The sequence below is a fragment of the Hyla sarda genome, unplaced genomic scaffold, assembly GCF_029499605.1.
Source record: "Hyla sarda isolate aHylSar1 unplaced genomic scaffold, aHylSar1.hap1 scaffold_79, whole genome shotgun sequence".
Classification (NCBI taxonomy): domain Eukaryota; kingdom Metazoa; phylum Chordata; class Amphibia; order Anura; family Hylidae; genus Hyla; species Hyla sarda.
In genome coordinates, this window is record NW_026610814.1 from 297,156 (window position 1) to 311,921 (window position 14,766).

A 14,766-nucleotide genomic window follows, 5' to 3' on the forward strand; every position below is an offset into this window, starting at 1 on the left:
ATTCTATTGAAGGACATCTTGGGTTGGACCAATTTCGTGTTTCTTTGTCCCCTCGTTCTTCTGGAACCTTCAGTGGTGACGACCTACCCCTCGAAAGGGTCTGCGGAGGATTCAGCTTGTGTCCCTAAAGAATTATTGTTAGTGTCACTAGAGCCACCTACAGTACAGCCTAACACCAGAACTTGTCTTTACATCACTTTTAGAATCTCTGTTCTTTTTAGAAAGGATTAAAGGGGTACTCCCGAAGAAAACTTTTTTTTTTTAGTCAACTGGCGCCAGAAAGTTAAACAGATTTGTAAATGACTTCTATTAAAAATGTTTAATCCTTCCAGTACTTATGAGCAGCTTAATACTACAGAGGAATTTCTTTTCTTTTTGGAACACAATGCTTTCTGCTGACATCATGACCACAGTGCTCTCTGCTAACACCTCTGTCCATTTTAGGAACTGTCCAGAGCAGCATATGTATGCTATGGAGATTTTCTCCTACTCTGGACAGTTCTTAAAATGGGCAGAGATGTCAGCAGCAGAGAACAAGAGTATAGACCAGGCCAACCACCACCGAGATGGAGACCAGGCAAACCACCACCGAGATGGAGACCAGGCCAACCACCACCGAGATGGAGACCAGGCCAACCACCCCTGAGATGGAGACCAGGCCAACCACCACCGAGATGGAGACCAGGCCAACCACCACCGAGATGGAGACCAGGCCAACCACCACCGAGATGGAGACCAGGCCAACCACCACCGAGATGGAGACCAGGCCAACCACCACCGAGATGGAGACCAGGCCAACCACCACCGAGATGGAGACCAGGCCAACCACCACCGAGATGGAGACCAGGCCAACCACCACCGAGATGGAGACCAGGCCAACCACCACCGAGATGGAGACCAGGCCAACCACCACCGAGATGGAGACCAGGCCAACCACCACCGAGATGGAGACCAGGCCAACCACCACCGAGATGGAGACCAGGCCAACCACCACCGAGATGGAGACCAGGCCAACCACCACCGAGATGGAGACCAGGACAACCAACACCGAGATGGAGACCAGGCCAACCAACACCGAGATGGAGACCAGGCCAACCACCACCGAGATGGAGACCAGGCCAACCACCACTGAGATGGAGACCAGGCCAACCACCAACGAGATGGAGACCAGGCCAACCACAAATGAGATGAAGACCAGGCCAACCTAAACCTTTTATTCACACCAAATTTTATAGAGAACATAGAAATCCTACCGTAGGGACTGTAGTGATCAGAACTTACAAACCCCATTAGAGGAGCAGTTATAGTGGTTGGAACTTTTCATAGTGTGGAAGACAAAGCTGTCCTCAGACTATGGTTTTCAATCTATCCTTCCACCAAAGATAAGCAGCGCCAAATATGTCTGAGAGCAGGATCATCCGAGGAGCCTCAGTAAACAACAATTATAAGACATCCTCCAGGTTTGAGGTGGGACTGGGAACGGTTAAGTCTTGTCCTCGGGTGTGGATAATCCCCAATAAGCCGATAAGACAACTCAATCACAGCTTCATCGTTGGTATGTAAATGAGAACTGATGTCATCCGAGGTGTTACACAAACTGTCAATCACCCATCTGTGCCAAGATGCCATCATGGATTGGCACAGCCTGTCTGAGATTCATGGACTGTGATCAGTATAGGACATGATTAATATCAGGGACATTATTATATATCAGGGGGCATCATTATATATCAGGGACATTATTATATATCAGGGGCATTATTATATATCAGGGACATTATTATGTGTCAGGGACATTATTATATATCAGGGGCATTATTATATATCAGGGACATTATTATATATCAGGGGGCATCATTACATATCAGGGACATTATTATGTATCAGGGGCATTATTATATATCAGGGGCATTATTATATATCAGGGACATTATTATATATCAGGGGCATTATTATATATCAGGGGGCATCATTACATATCAGGGACATTATTATATATCAGGGACATTATTATATATCAGGGGCATTATTATATATCAGGGGGCATCATTATATATCAGGGGCATCATTATATATCAGGGACATTATTAATATCAGGGGCATTATTATATATCAGTGGGCATTATTGTATATCAGGGACATTATTATATATCAGGGACATTATTAATATCAGGGGCATTATTATATATCAGGGGGCATTATTGTATATCAGGGACATTATTATATATCAGGGACATTATTAATATCAGAGGGCATTATATATCAGGGACATTATTATATATCAGGGGCATTATTATATATCAGGGGGCATCATTACATATCAGGGACATTATTATATATCAGGGGGCATCATTATATATCAGGGACATTATTATGTATCAGGGGCATTATTATATATCAGGGACATTATTATATATCAGGGGCATTATTATATATCAGGGTCATTATTATATATCAGGGGCATTATTATATATCAGGGGGCATCATTACATATCAGGGACATTATTATGTATCAGGGGCATTATTATATATCAGGGACATTATTATATATCAGGGACATTATTATATATCAGGGGCATTATTATATATCAGGGGGCATCATTACATATCAGGGACATTATTATATATCAGGGGCATTATTATATATCAGGGGGCATCATTACATATCAGGGACATTATTATATATCAGGGGCATTATTATATATCAGGGGGCATCATTACATATCAGGGACATTATTATGTATCAGGGGCATTATTATATATCAGGGACATTATTATATATCAGGGGGCATCATTATATATCAGGGACATTATTATGTATCAGGGGCATTATTATATATCAGGGACATTATTATATATCAGGGACATTATTATATATCTGGGGCATTATTATATATCAGGGGGCATCATTACATATCAGGGACATTATTATATATCAGGGGCATTATTATATATCAGGGGGCATTATTATATATCAGGGGGCATTATAATATATCAGGGACAATATTATATATCAGGGGGCATTATTATATATCAGGGACATTATTATATATCAGGGGGCATTATTAATATCAGAGGGCATTATATATCAGGGGCATTATTATATATCAGGGATATTATTATATATCAGGGGGCATTATTATATATCAGGGGCATTATTATATATCTGGGACATTATTATATATCAGGGGCATTATTATATATCAGGGGCATTATTATATATCTGGGACATTATTATATATCAGGGGGCATTATTATATATCAGGGGCATTATTATATATCTGGGGGCATTATAATATATCAGGGACATTATTATATATCGGGGGGCATTATTATATATCAGGGGGCATTATTATATATCAGGGACATTATTATATATCAGGGGGCATTATAATATATCAGGGGGCATTATTATATATCAGGGACATTATTATATATCAGGGACATTATTATATATCAGGGGGCATTATTAATATCAGAGGGCATTATATATCAGGGGCATTATTACATATCAGGGATATTATTATATATCAGGGGGCATTATTATATATCAGGGGGCATTATTATATATCTGGGACATTATTATATATCAGGGGGCATTATTATATATCAGGGATATTATTATATATCAGGGATATTATTATATATCAGGGGGCATTATTATATATCAGGGGCATTATAATATATCAGGGGGCATTATTATATATCAGGGACATTATTATATATCAGGGACATTATTATATATCAGGGGGCATTATTAATATCAGAGGGCATTATATATCAGGGGCATTATTACATATCAGGGATATTATTATATATCAGGGGGCATTATTATATATCAGGGGCATTATTATATATCAGGGGCATTATTATATATCTGGGACATTATTATATATCAGGGGGCATTATTATATATCAGGGATATTATTATATATCAGGGGGCATTATTATATATCAGGGGCATTATTATATATCTGGGACATTATTATATATCAGGGGCATTATTATATATCAGGGGCATTATTATATATCTGGGACATTATTATATATCAGGGGGCATTATTATATATCAGGGGCATTATTATATATCTGGGGGCATTATAATATATCAGGGACATTATTATATATCGGGGGGCATTATTATATATCAGGGGGCATTATTATATATCAGGGACATTATTATATATCAGGGGGCATTATAATATATCAGGGACATTATTATGTATCAGGGGGCATTATTATATATCAGGGACATTATTATATATCAGGGACATTATTATATATCAGGGGGCATTATTATATATCAGGGACATTATTATATATCAGGGGGCATTATAATATATCAGGGACATTATTATATATCAGGGGGCATTATTATATATCAGGGGCATTATTATATATCTGGGACATTATTATATATCAGGGGGCATTATTATATATCAGGGGCATTATTATATATCTGGGACATTATTATATATCAGGGGCATTATTATATATCAGGGGGCATTATAATATATCAGGGACAATATTATATATCAGGGGGCATTATTATATATCAGGGACATTATTATATATCAGGGGGCATTATTATATATCAGGGACATTATTATGTATCAGGGGGCATTATTATATATCAGGGACATTATTATATATCAGGGGCATTATTATATATCAGGGGCATTATTATATATCAGGGGGCATCATTACATATCAGGGACATTATTATGTATCAGGGGCATTATTATATATCAGGGACATTATTATATATCAGGGACATTATTATATATCAGGGGCATTATTATATATCAGGGGGCATCATTACATATCAGGGACATTATTATATATCAGGGGCATTATTATATATCAGGGGGCATCATTATATATCAGGGACATTATTATGTATCAGGGGGCATTATTATATATCAGGGACATTATTATATATCAGGGACATTATTATATATCAGGGGGCATTATTATATATCAGGGACATTATTATATATCAGGGGGCATTATAATATATCAGGGACATTATTATATATCAGGGGGCATTATTATATATCAGGGGCATTATTATATATCTGGGACATTATTATATATCAGGGGGCATTATTATATATCAGGGGCATTATTATATATCTGGGACATTATTATATATCAGGGGGCATTATTATATATCAGGGGGCATTATAATATATCAGGGACAATATTATATATCAGGGGGCATTATTATATATCAGGGACATTATTATATATCAGGGGGCATTATTATATATCAGGGACATTATTATGTATCAGGGGGCATTATTATATATCAGGGACATTATTATATATCAGGGGCATTATTATATATCAGGGGCATTATTATATATCAGGGGGCATCATTACATATCAGGGACATTATTATGTATCAGGGGCATTATTATATATCAGGGACATTATTATATATCAGGGACATTATTATATATCAGGGGGCATCATTACATATCAGGGACATTATTATATATCAGGGGCATTATTATATATCAGGGGGCATCATTATATATCAGGGACATTATTATGTATCAGGGGCATTATTATATATCAGGGACATTATTATATATCAGGGACATTATTATATATCAGGGGCATTATTATATATTAGGGGGCATCATTACATATCAGGGACATTATTATATATCAGGGGCATTATTATATATCAGGGGGCATTATTATATATCAGGGGGCATTATAATATATCAGGGACAATATTATATATCAGGGGGCATTATCATATATCAGGGACATTATTATATATCAGGGGGCATTATCATATATCTGGGACATTATTATATATCAGGGGCATTATTATATATCGGGCATTATTATATATCTCGGACATTATTATATATCAGGGGCATTATAATATATCAGGGGCATTATTTCTGAATAGAGGTACAGGGGGCATTATTATATATCAGGGGGCATTATAATATATCAGGGGCATTATTTCTGAATAGAGGTACAGGGGGCATTATTATTGTACAGTGCTCTTGGTCTGTATAGGGCTGTATTATGCAGAGATACCCTGTTATATAGACATTATTTGGGGTAATATGAGTGTTGGTGTTTATTAGTGTGAATGGGGCCTCAGACGTCTTCTCTATTTATGGGGATTCACAGGGAGGGAAAGTTCTGAGCAGATTTTCTTGGGGGGAATTTCCAGCGATTTGTTCACAGGATATTGTGTGAATTCAGCAGTAAATCGGTCAGCTGGTAAGAACGCCCCTTTTTTGATGACCATGCCCTTTTTCTGGCCAACCACAGGGTTATTTTGGCGCATTGCACCCCAAATTCTCAATGCTTCCTCGGCAGCCATCTTGCAGTCAGTACTTGGGGGGAAGGGGGGGTATGGGAGATGGGGGTGATCCTCTTTTCTACTTTTCTGAGGCACCAGGTGACACCAAACCTAACTTAGGTGGAGCTTCTGTAGCCCTGAGGAACTCATGAAGGAAGTGTCCTTGAAGCACATAGTGGGCGCTTACCAGTCCTGGATAGCGTAATTCCATGTCAATTGTGTTTTCATTCATTTGCCATGTTGGTGAATGTCGGTGAACAAGTTCAACCAGAAGATGACGGCCAGCACCTTGTTGACTACTGTTTCCCAATGTCCTTCTCTATTCCATGTGCTAATTCTGAGACATTCAGAACATTCTTGGAATGGGAGGTGCGGCAAGAAATGTAAATTCCTCCATGACTTCCTGTTTGTGGATCCCAGGGGTACACACAATGGAGCCGGTTATGGCTGACTTTGGAGTCCCATTGTACATGGGAGAAGGATGGGGGCTCCATGGTCTTCACCCTTAACACCCGCAAGGAGATGTGGACTCTCTACTCTATGTTTGACACTGGCTAAATTGGAGTACAGTGTCTTGGAGCTTCCATGGTCTTCACCCTTAAAGGGGTACTCTGCCCCTAGACATCTTATCCCCTATCCAAAGGATAGGGCATAAGATGTCTGATTGTGGGGGTCCCGAAGCTGGGGATCCCTGCAATCTCGGCTGCAGCACCCCAGACATCCGGTGCACGGATAGAACTTCGCTCCATGCCAGATAACTGGCGATGCATGCAAAGGGTTGTGACAACACAGCCGCACCTCGCTCGTGATGTCATGGCCACGCCCCCTCAATGTAAGTCTATGGGAGGGCTGTCACGGCCATCACGCCCCCTCCCATAGAATTGCATTGAGGTGGCATGGCTGTGACATCACGAGCCTCTGGCACTGCACTCGATGCTCTAAACGAATGCCGGGTGCAGCAGGGAGATTGCGGGGGTCCCCAGTGGTGGGATCCCCGCAGTCAGACATCTTATCCCCTATCCTTTTTTTTTTTAGATTTCTAGGGGCGGAGTAACCCTTTAACACCTGAAAGGAGATGTGTATCTCCTGTAATCTGTTTGGCACTGTTCACAAATTGGAATTTCTGGCACTCAAGTGGGCCACTTTGGACAAGCTGCATGATTATATGGATGGAGCAACATTTGAAGTCAGGACTGATAACAATCCACTTACCTACCTTCAGACGTAAGCTAAGATGGACGCCACAGGATGTAGGTAGCTAGTGGGATGGTCAAACTATTGTTCCAGCCTATGTCTGGTACATGGAATACTCTAAAGGGTCGTGAAGTATCATGGTCACCCTGGCTAAAACAATTGGTACTACCGCATAGATACCGTGGCACGGACCTGAGAACCCTCCGCGATCAACATGGGCATCTCAGGGTGGACAAGTCCTTTGGCCTAGAACAAGACCGGTTCTATTGGCCTCGCATGAGGGAAGATGTCAGTCCACATTTAAGACCTGCAGGAGGTGTATCCAGAAGAGGATCCTGCCGGTGAGTGCTGCCCCCTATGAGCCATTTGAGAAGAACGAGAGAGTGTTGTTTTCTAACAAAGGCAAAGTGTCCAGCGCGAATGTCAGAAAGCAGGATGTTTCTTCCAATAAAAGCTACAAAGACCAGGAGAACATGACAAGGTGACGCGTTTCGGTCCTAAAACTGGACCTTAGTCATACACAAACATACAGTGAGTACAAACATTATATAGGTGGCCCACCAGACAACGACCAATAATCCGTCCGCGGCAGAATTGGGCCCTCCTCCTCTTTCGTGACGCGGGGGTGACATATAAAGCCCAGAAAAGGAAAAGGAGAGAAAAAAGGACAAGGAAAAAAAGGGGGGGAAGGGAAAGGAGAAGGGGAAAGAAAGAAGGTGGGAATGAAAGGGCAGTCACCCTCACGTGATGAAACAGCGTAACACTCTTAGAAAATATCAAATATCAATTTTATTAAATATAACCACAATATTACAAAAGAGGAAATTATAAAACACATCATTGACTAAGAAAACTCCCCTGGCAACCAAAGGGAGGAAATAAAAAGGAATGAACTATAAATATGGTTTCATAGGGAAAAGAATTGTACTCACTATAAATTAAGTGAACAGTAAATTGTCTAATATTCACATTATATCCCATTGGAGAAAAAAATCATATATATGTCATTTAAAGTAAACCCCTCTCTCATAAGAGAGAGGAGACTACATCCTATAAAACCATAATATAGATAATCATATAGAATCAGCACGTACCTAATAATATTCGAAAACTGAAACCAGTCCGGACCCCCTGCATTTCTGACACCGAACCCGGATTTTTATCCCATTGGCTCTCGTACTGTCTGACTGGATTTATTCCAGGAAGCCGTGGAGAGGGATCTTACCATATTGGCTAAATATACCAACACAGTGAAATTTAACAACAATCTTACCTATAGGGAAAGAACGGCTCTCTCACAACTAGCTGACATGAAAGACGTAGTTGTCCGCCAGGCGGATAAAGGGGGGGGGGGGGGGGGGCGGTGGTCATTTTGGATGCTGGCCTGTATGCTAAAATCAATATGTCTATGTTATCTGACACATACAGACCCCTCCGGGGTGACCCCACTCATACCTTTAAAGGGAATTGAGTGCACTTGTGGACCTTGGGGTTAGCCATAATATTTTTTTTCTAGGAAGCAGGCTGAATATATGATTGTGGAGGACCCTGTGGTCCCCATTTTCCACTCTTTACCAAAGGTCCACAAGTGCATCTTCCCTCCCCCATGAGGCCTATCGTTGCGGGTATATCTTCCCTTAACGAGCGCCTCTGCGCCTGGGTTGATGCATCCCTGCAGCCTTTGATTGCACATATGCCGGGATACATTAAGGACACGGGCCATGTTCTGCATATGATGAACCAGATTGAGTGGAGGGATTCATATCGGTGGATTACAACTGACGTTGTCTCATTATATTCTGTCATCCTCCACTCTCTGGCTCTCCAGGCTCTGACATGGTTCCTTATTACGTACTCTGATTATTCCAACACAGTACGTGAGTACATCATACAGGTAGTCGATTATCTATTACGCCATAACTTTTTCATGTTCGATCATCATTTCTTCTTGCAGGTGACGGGAGCTTCCATGGGGGCGAAGTTCTCCCCCTCTCTCGCCAACATATACATGTGTTGGTGGGAGAGGGGGACAATCTTCTCCCCATCCAATCCATTCTTGTCGTCGATTGTCTGGTATGGCGGCTACATAGATGATATTCTTATTATCTGGAGCTCCAGTGTGGCGGCCATACAAGACTTCTGTACATACATTAATGAGAACTCCTCTATTTTGAGGTTTACTCTTACGCATGAGGCATCTGTGGTGAGTTTTCTAGATCTGCCTCTGGTGGGTGACAGAGAGGAACGCTGTGTGAGAACTACTACATATCGTAAAAAAACTGCAGTGAATTCAATACTGCATGCGTCTTCCTGTCACCCACCACATGTAACTCGGAACTTACCCACAGGCGAAATGGTCAGGGCCCGCAGGAATTGCTCGGCGGACCCTGATTTTAGACGGGAGATATGTGAAATCTCTTCACATATCGCGGTTGACCACGTTTTCGCCTGCGGTCGGGAAACCACATACGGCCGAAAATACAGCCGGCCGGAGGCTGCGGTTCACTCCGGTCGGCTCATAGACATACATTAAATACGGTTCCTGAATACGGCTGGGTGCGGGCGCCGCGATTAAGCCCCGCCCCCCCTCCTCCCAGCCGTATACGGGAACCGTATTTAACAAAACGTGGTGTGAACCCAGCCTTACCCTGTTTCGTCACGTGAGGGTGACTGCCCTTTCATTCCCACCTTCTTTCTTTCCCCTTCTCCTTTCCCTTCCCCCCTTTTTTTTCCTTGTCCTTTTTCCTTGTCCTTTTTTCTCTCCTTTTCCTTTTCCGGGCTTTATATGTTACCCCCGTATCACGAAAGAGGAGGGCCCAATTCTGCGGCGGCCAGATTATTGGTCGTTGTGTGGTGGGCCACCTATATAAGGTTTGTACTCACTGTATGTTTGTGTATGACTAAGGTCCAGTTTTAGGACCGAAACGCGTCACCTTGTCATGTTCTCCTGGTCTTTGTAGCTTTTATTGGAATAAACATCCTGCTTTCTGACATTCGCGCTGGACACTTTGCCTTTGTTCATTGTTTCCAGTCGGTGCTGCCCACGCCGGTCCTGGCGCGACGGGCTGAAGGAGTGAGCTGGACTATAGACTACTTTTGCTTGCAGTGTTGTTTTCTGGCTCTTATCAGGTCTATATTCAGTGATTCTCAGGTTTATGATGCCGCTATCAATCTAATATGAGATACAATCAACTTTAGTGCCGAAACCTGATCATCTCGTACAACTTGGCACCAAAGAAGGATCACGTTCCTCTTTGTCATGTGACTTGTTTTTGATAAAACGCGATCATACCTCCTGATTAGGTTAGTCGAGTGTATTGGTGATGCAGTCCTTCTGTAAGTCCTTATTGTACTTTATGGGGGGAGATTTATCAAAACCCGTCCAGAGGAAAAACTGCTGAGTTGCCCGTAGCAACCAATCAGATCGCTACTTTCATTTTTCACAGGCCTTTTCAAAAATGAAAGAAGCGATCTGATTGGTTGCTATGGGAACCTCTGAAACTTTTCCTCTACACTGGTTTTGATAGATCTCCCCCATATATAACCATATGAGGCTTCAATAAACAGAATGACCCTCGTAGTATGACAGAATAAATAATGAGAGTCACCCCTACAAATGTGACTGCGAACAAGAAAACATGGACTCTCATTGTCTGCGATACATCGTATTTCTAGCTCACAGGGGTTCCTGATATTTACTTAAATGTGACCCCTAGATCCCATGTGGATGAAAAACAATTCACCGATAACACTGATCAATGCTGTGCTATAGCAGGCTGTAGTAATGGAGTGCTGATAACACTGATCAATGCTGTGCTATGGCAGGCTGTAATAATGGAGTGCTGATAACACTGATCAATGCTGTTCTATGGCAGGCTGTAGTAATGGAGCACCGATAACACTGATCAATGCTGTGCTATAGCAGGCTGTAGTAATGGAGCACTGAAAACACTGATCAATGCTGTGCTATGGCAGGCTGTAGTAATGGAGCACCGAAAACACTGATCAATGCTGTGCTATGGCAGGCTGTAGTAATGGAGCACTGAAAACACTGATCAATGCTGTGCTATGACAGGCTGTAGTAATGGAGTGCTGATAACACTGATCAATGCTGTTCTATAGCAGGCTGTAGTAATGGAGCACTGATAACACTGATCAATGCTGTGCTATGGCAGGCTGTAGTAATGGAGTGCTGATAACACTGATCAATGCTGTGCTATGGCAGGCTGTAGTAATAAAGCGCTGATAACACTGATCAATGCTGTGCTATGGCAGGCTGTAGTAATGGAGCACTGATAACACTGATCAATGCTGTGCTATGGCAGGCTGTAGTAATGGAGTGCTGATAACACTGATCAATGCTGTGCTATGGCAGGCTGTAGTAATGGAGCACCGATAACACTGATCAATGCTGTTCTATAGCAGGCTGTAGTAATGAAGCACTGAAAACACTGATCAATGCTGTGCTATGGCAGGCTGTAGTAATGGAGCACTGAAAACACTGATCAATGCTGTGCTATGGCAGGCTGTAGTAATGGAGCGCTGATAACACTGATCAATGCTGTGCTAAGGCAGGCTGTAGTAATGGAGCACTGATAACACTGATCAATGCTGTGCTATGGCAGGCTGTAGTAATGGAGTGCTGATAACACTGATCAATGCTGTGCTATGGCAGGCTGTAGTAATGGAGCGCTGATAACACTCATCAATGCTGTGCTAAGGCAGGCTGTAGTAATGGAGCACTGATAACACTGATCAATGCTGTTCTATGGCAGGCTGTAGTAATGTAGCACTGATAACACTGATCAATGCTGTTCTATGGCAGGCTGTAATAATGGAGCACTGATAACACTGATCAATGCTGTTCTATGGCAGGCTGTAGTAATGTAGCACTGATAACACTGATCAATGCTCTTCTATGGTAGGCTGTAGTAATGAAGCACTGACAACACTGATCAATGCTCTGCTATGGCAGCCTGTAGTAATGGAGCACCGATAACACTGATCAATGCTGTGCTATGGCAGGCTGTAGTAATGGAGCACCGATAACACTGATCAATGCTGTGCTATGGCAGGCTGTAGTAATGGAGCACTGATATAACACTGATCAATGCTGTTCTATGGCAGCTGTAGTAAGGGAGCACTGATAACACTGATCAATGCTGTTCTATGGGAGGCTGTAGTAATGGAGTGCCGATAACACTGATCACATCTGTTCTATGGCAGGCTTTAGTAATGTAACACTGAAAACACTGATCAATGCTGTTCTATGGCAGGCTGTAGTAATGGAGTGCTGATAACACTGATCAATGCTGTTCTATGGCCGGCTGTACTATTGGAGCACTGATAACACTGATCAATGATGTTCTATGGCAGGCTGTAGTAATGAAGCATTGATAACACTGACCAGTGAAGTTCTATGGCAGGCTGCAATAATGGAGCACTGATAACACAGATCAATGCTGTTCTAAGGCAGGCTGTAGTAATGGAGCAATGATAACACTGATCAATGCTGTGCTATGGCAGGCTGTAGTAATGGAGCACTGATAACACTGATCAATACTGCGCTATGGCAGGCTGTAGTAATGGAGCACTGATAACACTCATCAATGCTGTGCTATGGCAAGCTGTAGTAATGGAGTGGCGATAACACTGATCAATACTGTGCTATGGCAGGCTGTAGTAATGGAGTGCTGATAACACTTATCAATATTGTGCTATGGCAGGCTGTAGTAATGGAGTGCTGATAACACTAATCAATGCTGTGCTATGGTAGCATGTAGTAATGGAGCACTGATAACACTGATCAATGCTGTGCTATGGAAGCCTGTAGTAATGGAGTGCCGATAACATTGATCAATGCTGTGCTATGGCACCCTGTAGTAATGGAGCGCTGATAACACTGATCAACACGGTGCTATGGCAGGCTGTAGTAATAGAGTGCCGATAACACTAATCAATGCTGTGCTATGGCAGCCTGTAGTAATGGAGCACCGATAACACTGAGCAGTGCTGTTCTATGGAAGGCTGTAGTAATGAAGAACTGATAACATTCATCAATGCTGTGCTATGGCAGCCTGTAGTAATGGAGCGATGATAAAATTGATCACTGCTGTTCTATGGAAAGCTGTAGTAATGGAGCACTGATAACACTGATCAATGCTGTGTTATGGCAGGCTGTAGTAATGGAGCACCGATAACACTGATCAATGCTGTGCTATTGCAGGCTGTAGTAATGGAGCACCGATAACACTGATCAATGCTGTGCTATGGCAGGATGTAGTAATGGAGCACCGATAAAACTGATCAATGCTGTGCTATGGCAGGATGTAGTAATGGAGCACCGATAAAACTGATCAATGCTGTGCTATGGCAGGCTGTAGTAATGGAGCACCGATAAGGCTGATTAATGCTGTGTTATATTAGGCTGTAGTAAGGGAGCACCAATAACACTGATATGTCAGGCTGCAGTAATGGAGCGCCGATAACACTGATCAATGCTGTACTATTGCAGGCTGTAGTAATGGAGCACCGATAACACTGATCAATGCTGTGCTATGGCAGGATGTAGTAATGGAGCACCGATAAAACTGATCAATGCTGTGCTATGGCAGGCTGTAGTAATGGAGCACCGATAAGGCTGATTAATGCTGTGTTATATTAGGCTGTAGTAAGGGAGCACCGATAACACTGATATGTCAGGCTGCAGTAATGGAGCGCCGATAACACTGATCAATGCTGTACTATGGCAGGCTTTAGTAATGGAGCGACAATAAAATTGATAAATTTTTTAAAGTATAATAATGTAAACGGAAATAAAAATAAACATATGTGATATCACCGCGTGTGCAAATGGCATAAGCGTACGGTTAATGGAGTTAACATATAAAAAAATACCAAAGTTCAGAATTGCCTATTTTTGGTCACTTCCTATATCATAAAAAAAAAAACACTTTAATCCCTTAACAGGGCCGTTTGAAGGAATTTGGGGGCCCCAAGCAAAATGGACATGGAGGCCCCCCCCCCTTGATGTTCACGCACGTCACGCTCTAGGGCCAGTGTCAGGAAGTAGTAACGCCGACCCTTGAATGCTGGGAGCGCGACGTGAGCGAACGTCGATACAAGGCCCCCACATTAGGTGCAGCACAGTTCCCCCACGTTAGGTGCGGCACAGTCCCCCCCCCTATGTTAGGTGCGGCACAGTTCCCCCCACGTTAGGTGCGGCACAGTTCCCCCCA